The sequence below is a fragment of the Mustela putorius genome, unplaced genomic scaffold (genome assembly GCF_011764305.1).
Source record: "Mustela putorius furo isolate JIRA1106 unplaced genomic scaffold, ASM1176430v1.1 tig00000151_pilon_pilon_pilon, whole genome shotgun sequence".
Classification (NCBI taxonomy): Eukaryota; Metazoa; Chordata; class Mammalia; order Carnivora; family Mustelidae; genus Mustela; species Mustela putorius.
Genome location: NW_025421296.1, coordinates 12,555,180 through 12,563,320, shown reverse-complemented (window position 1 = coordinate 12,563,320; position 8,141 = coordinate 12,555,180). Strand labels below are relative to the sequence as shown.

The window sequence follows — 8,141 nt, the reverse complement described above, 5'->3', positions numbered from 1 at the left end:
GAAGAAGAGTGCCATGAGTGTAAGCTCAAGGACCAAGCTCAAGGACCATCCCTAAATGTTTGTTATCAACACAAAATACAAATAATTTACTTGTATATAGCACTTTCAACTGCACTAGATCTCTTTGCTCCTCAACAATATCCTGGTGAAGATAATAGGATAACTACACCTTCATATTATAGATGGAGAAAGGGGTACAACAGAGAGGTTGAGCAGTCAGTCCACTGGTCACCCAAAAAGGGGGAGTGTCAGTGCTGGGATGATTTTCTTCCAATTACACTTAACAGGCTCCCTGACCTGGTATAGAAACTATATAGTATAGATATAGACTATATATCCTGGTATAGAAACCTATATAGAAATGAGTCATTTCTGCAACTCATTCCTTTTCAAAGGAATCAGCCCAGGAGACCCCAAGACCCAAGGCTCTTCTTTCTGTGAAGCCTCAAGTCCAATAGCATTCTAAGGTCAGTCCATAGCCAGATCCTCTGACTCGGGTAGGGAGAGAGCAGAGGAAACCATCAACAACCAACATAAAACCTCCCTCCCCATAAAAAGGCACATCCTTCTCCATCTAGAAGTTGAGATACGAAGTAGATGATTTCCAGGCAAATTTCCAAGATCCCAGGGCTGATTAACCATTCCCAGGTGGTTGGTTCTCCTGTCGTTGTGCAGTCAGTGGCAATAAGAAGATGTCATGTGACCCAGAAATGTGTTTGCAGTGAGAGCACTTGGTAGCCATACAGTGTTGTTTTAGTCCTGGGATTTTTTTTTTTTTAAATTTATTTATTTGACAGGCAGAGATCACAAGTAGGCAGAGAGGCAGGCAGAGAGAGAGGAGGAAGCAGGCTCCCTGCTGAGCAGAGAGCCCAAAGTGGAGCTCAATCCCAGGACCCTGGGATCATGACCTGAGCAGAAGGCAGAGGCTTTAACCCACTGAGCCACCAAGGTGCCCCTAGTCCCAGGATTTTAAAATCCACTTAGCATTAACATCCCTTCCAGGCTTCTTTAAAGCAAAACACTTCCTTGGAATTTAAGTTCGTCTTTAAATTCCTTTTAAAATAAAAATATTAAATCATCCACTAATAAGCATAAAACTCGTCAAAGCATCTTCCATCTGTGTGAAACATTCTTAATAATTCCAAAGGTGGCTCTGTAGATAAGCCATGGGCCCTAGGTTGGCAATTCCAGGCATAGTTTTTCCCATGTCATCTCTCCGGAAATATATGCTATAGTCTTTACACTTAATAAAAGTCAGAGCAAGGTCGAAAGATTTTTAACGCCCTCAAATCAGATCCAGGCGCTTGTAAACCATCTGTACTTACACGCCAGCAGAGGAGGCAGCCCAGGCAGGGAGAGCAGTCCTGTCCTCAGGGTTACAGTCCTGGAGACTGAAAATGAAGGGAAAACTGGGATTTAACCAGCTTGTCTTTGCATTTGCCACAATAGGACATTGTTAGGCCTGGGCTCCATGAAACAATAGACTTCGATAGGACATAATACCCATTTAGGACAGGTTTACATCCTACCTCTTCAAGCACCCTGAGCTTCTTTTCAATTTGCTCTTGCTACACACAGTGTATGTGCAACAGATTATTTGTCCTAACTGTCTCCCTGTTCTCCCTCCCCCATGTCTTTCCTTCTGTGGTAGACTTCATTAAGTGCAGGGTGATTTTTGTCTCCCGAAATGCTAGGTGATGTTCCATGAGACTCCACTGCTGAGACACACAGCATTGCTTTCCCTGGTCATTTAAATGAGATGGGTGCTTACATAAGTGGCTGGTCTGTCTGAATGTGCTTATACCCCAATTTCTCCAAGTATAAAATCAGCTCCCAGATCAAATTCTTGGCCACATTAGATGAAGAATCTATCATTTGTTAACAAAGGGCCATTTTCATTTTTAAGGGGGAAAGCATTACAAATGTAAAGCATCAAAGCCTTCATAATTTTTCCAAAGAATATAATCTACGAAGAGAAAAATGCACAAGAATAAATCTGTGCTCATAAAGAGACTTTTGGGGGCATCTGGGTGGCTCAGTGGGTTAAAGCCTCTGCCTTGGGCTCAGGTCATGATCCCAGGGTCCCAGGATTGAGCCCCGCATGGGCTCTCTGCTCAGCAGGGAGCCTGCTTCCCCTCTCTCTCTGTCTTCCCCTCTGCCTTTCTGCCTCCTTGTGATCTCTCTCTCTGTCAAATAAATAAAATCTTAAAAAAAAAAAAAAGAGAATTGTTGTAGCATAAACTTGAATACAATGTTCATATCCAATGTTATAAAACTTCCACACAGTGGTCAATTCTGGAGCTACTTTATGGGATAATGTGAGAACTCTGCTGGCAAATGAGGACTGTCACATAGGAAAGTAGAGTGTGAATAGTTTATTATGTGACAGAAACTAGGAGAAACCATATCTGCATGTAGACAAAGAATGCAAAGTAATAGCTAACAACAAAAGTAGTTGTGGTAAGAAGGGGAATTCTGACCCTTTTTAAAATCACGTTTTTCTTTAAATTCCAGTGAGTTAACATACAGTGTTATATTAGTCTCAGGTGTACAATATAGTGATTCTACACTTCTATACAACACCTGGTGTTCACAACAAGTGCCCTCCTTAATCCCCATCACCAATGTCACCCAACCACCCCCACCATCAGTTTGTTCTCTCTAGTTAAGAGTTTGTTTCTTGATTTCTCTCTCTCTCTTTTTTCCCCCTTTCTCATTTGCTTTGTTTATTAAAGAGAATTTTGACTCTTTAAAAAATCTTTATTTTTAGCCTTTTAAATCATTTATTAAGAAGAACATCCATGAGGATAGGGCAATTCCTGTGGGAATGACAATTCGTTCTTTGCATCTGGAATATAGTTTATTATACAGGCATCCTTTGCCTTGTACTGCAAGTTGACTTGGAAATAATCACCAAGAATTTCTGGAAAGCATAGCGAGGGGTCCTGGAACTAGGATTACCATTCGTCTTCCTAGAAAGTTGTTATAAAGGGTAAAGGAGAAAATTAACAGGTCGGTCCATTGTCTCCTACTCAGTGAGTATTAGATACTCATTTTAGAGAGGAGTGGGAGCCAGATGTTAGTTAAATTACAAGGTCACTTAGTGAGGAAATAAATAGGCTAAGAGTTTGAGCCCCGGTCTAGGTTCTGGAGGCCATATCCTTCTCCTTATATCACCATGCTGTCCAAAGTATGTTGGCTAAGAGCGTATCTTCCGACTTCCCAAATGGAGCACAACTCCATTAGACCAGAGAGGAACATTTCACCACTAGGGCAATGTCAGGATGGGTAATAATCAAGGGAGCTTCTAGTGCTTCTTTACATATATTTAAATACATTTCTTATGCTCTTATTTGATCTCTACAACATAGTTATCTCCATTTACAATGGAAACTGAGGCAGAGGGAAGTTAGTCACTTGTGCTGGATTGCACAGCTTGTAAGCTGCAGAACCAAGATTTGAATGTCTGGTCCCTGAACAGCGTAGGAGCTAAAAAAAAAAAAAACACCCACAAAATACATTTTCTTGGGGCTCCTGGGTGGCTCACTTGATTGGGTGACTGTCTTCGGCTCAGGTCATGATCCCAGGGTCCTCAGATCAAGCCCTGCTTTTGGCTTCTTTTCAGCAGGGAGTCTGCTTCTCCCTCACCCTCTGCCTGCTGCTCCCCTTGTCGATGCTCTCCTGTACTCTCTCTCTGTCAAACAAATAAACAAAACCTTAAAAAACCAACCAAACAAACAAAACAAAATACATTTTCTGCTATTCTTGGATCTAAGGCAAACCAGAAGAGAAAGATATAATCAAGAAACATAAAAAAAAAGAAAAGAAAAGAAAAGAAATGATGTCGTTTTTTTTTTTTTTTTTTTTTTTTTAAACTCTGGTTCACCAAAGAAGGTGTTAAAGGGTGGATTCTCTGAAGGAAGTGCCTGACTTATCAGGGAGATAAGCTAATTGTGGCTTTCCTCATGATTGAAGCTTACCTACCCCCTAGCTCTCCCAGTAACTACTAGAAAGGCAAAGTTACCCTTCCTCCACCTCCTCCCTGAGAAAAACCAGTTCCCTTATTACCATCCTCTTGGAGATATTATGCCTTTCATGGTCTGTTTTGCTCTTAAATTAAAAGAACTGGTTGTCTGTGGTGGAGAATGGCATGACTTCTGCCTGAGACCCACAGCTGGAATAGATTTTATATACAAGCCGGGATATAGAATACACACACACACACACACACACACACGCTCTCAACTGAAACAAAGTTTCATGAAACATAATTTATTTTTATCCACTCCAATATGTGTTTGATTAAAAGAATTCTGATCACAACTCTCTAAATTGACTGCAGAACCACAGATTGGAAAACTCTGGGTAGGAATCCTAACCTCAGCTTCTCCCAGAGAGTTCTGGAACTACACCCTCAAAACGTGCATCTCTAGAATATCCTCCATGCTGTCATAATCTTCTGGCTCTATCCAGCTGGTCAAGGTGGGTTCAACTCTGCCATGCTCAACCATAACAAACCTCTTCTCAGTGAGCCTTGAAAACTTGGAAAGGCTGGCTGAGAAGCTTCGTCGGGGCAGAGGGTACTTCCTTTCTTCCTCCCTGTTTTCTTTCCATCAAATGCTTGATGAATTAAGAGCTGGCCTTTGAGCTGGTTATATATAGGATATGAGGATCCTGGTGAAACTTTCTGCTGTTCATAGGTGCAAACTTATGTCCAGGGAAATGAACATAAGTTTTCCTTCCTTCCTTCCTGCAAGGAAGGAAGCTGAAAGTGTTCTCCTTGGATGGAGATGAGAAGCCTTCACTACCTTAACTGGGGCTTTTACATCCCACAAGTGTGCAGATTGTCTCTCATTTGCCTTGTCACTAGGGAGTACGTGCTCACTAAGGAAGGAGTCTTACATTATAGGAATACACGAAACATTTGTTAAATAATAAGTTGATTTGTTGACCATGCAGATAGGAGTGCAAATAGTACTGCATTATCAACACTGGTTAGCAATATGGAAGGCTTTTCTATCCGAGCCATAAGCATTAGGAGAATTTCAGAGCAGGAGGTCCTTTAGATCAATTGGTCCCAGATGTGTGGTAGATCTGAGGAAGTCAGGTTCAGGGAGAAAGCTCTCCAAGGTCCTGTAGTGGGGAGACTGGGGGTTCTTTCACTTTGCTAATGTGCACTGTACTCCCTGGATTTTCTTCCTCTCCTGATTCTGCACTTTATCCCCCTAAGGATACAACATTGTAACAGGAAGAGTGCCAGATTCTCTTTAAAATATACTGTTACATTGTTCTAGCTATTTTTGAGAAAAGAAGGAAAGGAGAGGTGTGATATTTGAGTAGGGGGTCACATACTTGTAACAGTATTAAGTTAACAATATATACAGTATGAAGCTTTCCAAGCTCCTACCTTTCAGGTAGAATCAATCATGTTTACTTCTGTGCTGTTACCGGACAGAAATTTCAACTCTGTGGTTCATTGTTGATTTTTTTTTTTTTTTTTAGTTTAGCTTTTATTTATTTATGTTTGCATGTGCACGAAGAGAGTGAGCAAGTGCACGAGTGCGGGGTAGGGGCAGAGGGAGAAGCAGACTTCCCGCTGAGTGGGTAGCCCCGTGTGAGACTCCATCCCAGGACCCTGGGTCATGACCTGAGACAAAGGCACATGCTTAACTGACTGAGCCACCCAGTTGTCTGCCGCTGTTTGGTTTTAAAATGAGACATGTAGAAGGCATACCAATAGGGCCAGAAATAGTATTTGGAGTAAGCAATATTTGGAGTATTTATTTGGAATAAGTAATTCCAGAAAACTCAAATATATATTCATTCATTCACTTATTACCCAGGGAGTGGAAACATGAAATGAAAAAATGATACATTTCTTACTGAGAGCACAATAGATAAACAGGTGATTACAACATTGATAGTAGTGGTCATGATGGAGGTATGGATACCAACAAAGCATTGTGGGATTTCATGGAGGGGTGGATAACAAATCCTGTCCAGGGAAGTCATAGGAAAAGGTGACATTTAAACTTTGATATAATTATAGAGAAAATCCATAAGACTCTACAAAATAACTATTAGAACTGAGAAGTAAATTTAAAGTTGTAAGATATAAAGTCAATATGAAAAATTTATTCTTTTTAAAATTTTAAAAAGATTTTATGTATTTATTTGAGAGAGAGCAAGAGAGCACAAGTGAGGGGGAGGGGCAGAGTAGATTGCCTGTTGATCAGGAGCCTGACCTTAGGCTCTATTTCTGGGACCCTGGGATCATGATCTGAGCTGAAGGCAGACACTTAACAGACTGAGGCACACAGGCACCCCTGAGAAATGTATTTCTATATACTGACAGTAACAAAAATAAAACAATAAAATTAAATTATACTCTTTACTCCATACTAAGACCTAAATGAGCATTGCAGAGAGACATTAATGAGGACATAAATGAGGGGGAGGATAACCATATTTTTGACCAGAAGACTTAATTTTCTTAAAAAAGGATATCAATTATCTCCAAATTGATTTATTGATTCAGTGAAATCTAACCAAAATCCACCAGGATCTTTAGTTTTCTTATTTTTTAGTGTTAGTTTTAATTTTTTGATAGTCACACATCTGCCTTTATTGTGAGCAGCAGGTGCGACATCTCCAACAACAGTTATAAAATTAATTTAAGAGTTGCCTGGGTGGCTCAGTTAGTTAAGCATCTGCCTTCCACTCAGGTCATGGTCTCAGGGTCCTGGGATAGAGCCCTGTGTCAAAATCCTTGCTTGGAAGGGAGTCTGCCGTTCCCTCTCCCTTGGCCCCTCCCCCTGCTTGTGTTCTCTCTATCTCAAATAAGAAAATAGAAGAATCTCTAAAGAGTCATTTAAAAAAGCAGGGGTTCACCGAAGCCACCCATTTGGAACTGTTGGTGCCTCATCTATAAATGCCAATCCAGAGCAGCAGGAAGAGCATTCCAAAGTCCAAGAAGAACAAGGTCACCAAGATCAGGTGGAACACCAGGTGTACCTGGTGGAGGTAACCTCATAAACAAAGGATCAGGTGGTGAAGCACATGCCAGTGGCCAACTGCACTGTGGTCAGATGTGGGAAGACAGCTGGCTTTCCTGGGCCGGTGGATCTGCTCATAGCCTCAAGCTCCATTTTGTGGGGCACAGGGTAATCCTCCACTCTGCCATCAGAATAGCACGTTGGCGGGATCTTCTTTTAATTTAATTTATCTTTTTTTAAGAAATCGATAAGATGATTGTAAAAATGTTTATGAAAATGCAAATGATTTATGATAGTCTTGAAAAAAAGAACAAAAGGTGTAAAGCTATAGCAATGGTGTAAGACAGTATAGCATGGTGTAAATAGAACAAATAGATCAATGGAAAAGAATAATAACTTCTAAAATCTTCTGCTCATCAAAAGACATTGCTAAGAAAATGTAAAGAGAAACTGCATCTGAGAAAAATTTTGCAGGGAAAATATTTGCAGGACTTGATTTAGAATATGTAACCTTGTAGATCAACAATATGATGAATGACCCAATTGAAAAAATGAGCAAAAGACTTGAATGAATATGTCACACAAAAATATATACACATAGCCAATAGGCTCAGGAAAAGGTGCCAAACATCACTAGTCATCAGGGAAATGCAAATTAAAAAAACCACAATGAGGTATATCTTACACTTATTAAGAGTGAAAATACCAAATGTTGATAAGGATGTAAAGCAACCAGATCTCTCCTACATTGCTGGAGAGGGTGTAAGATGGTGTGCTACCATGGAAAATTACTTGGAAGTTTTTTTTTTTTTTTGAAGATTTTTATTTATTTATTTGACAGACAGATATCACAAGTAAGCAGAGAGACAGGCAGAGAGAGGAGGAAGCAGGGTCCCTGCTGAGCAGTGAGCCCCACACAGGGCTTGATCCCAGGACCCTTGGATCATGACCTGAGCCGAAGGCAGAGGCTTAACCACTGAGCCACCCAGGTGCCCCGAAGGCAGAGACTTTAACCCACTGAGCCATTCAGGTGCCCCTACTTGGCAGTTCTTTACAAGGTTAAACAAACACAGAGCTGAGGATCAGCCATTCCTAAGAACTACAAAGACTATGTCCACAAAAAGACTTGTAGAAAAATGTTCATAG

At 40.7% G+C, this 8,141-nt stretch overlaps 1 pseudogene; it reads right to left on the bottom strand.

The window, feature by feature from the left end:
- Positions 1–6,921: 6,921 nt before the first annotated feature.
- Positions 6,922–7,148, bottom strand: LOC101691285 (annotated as a pseudogene).
- Positions 7,149–8,141: the final 993 nt, after the last annotated feature.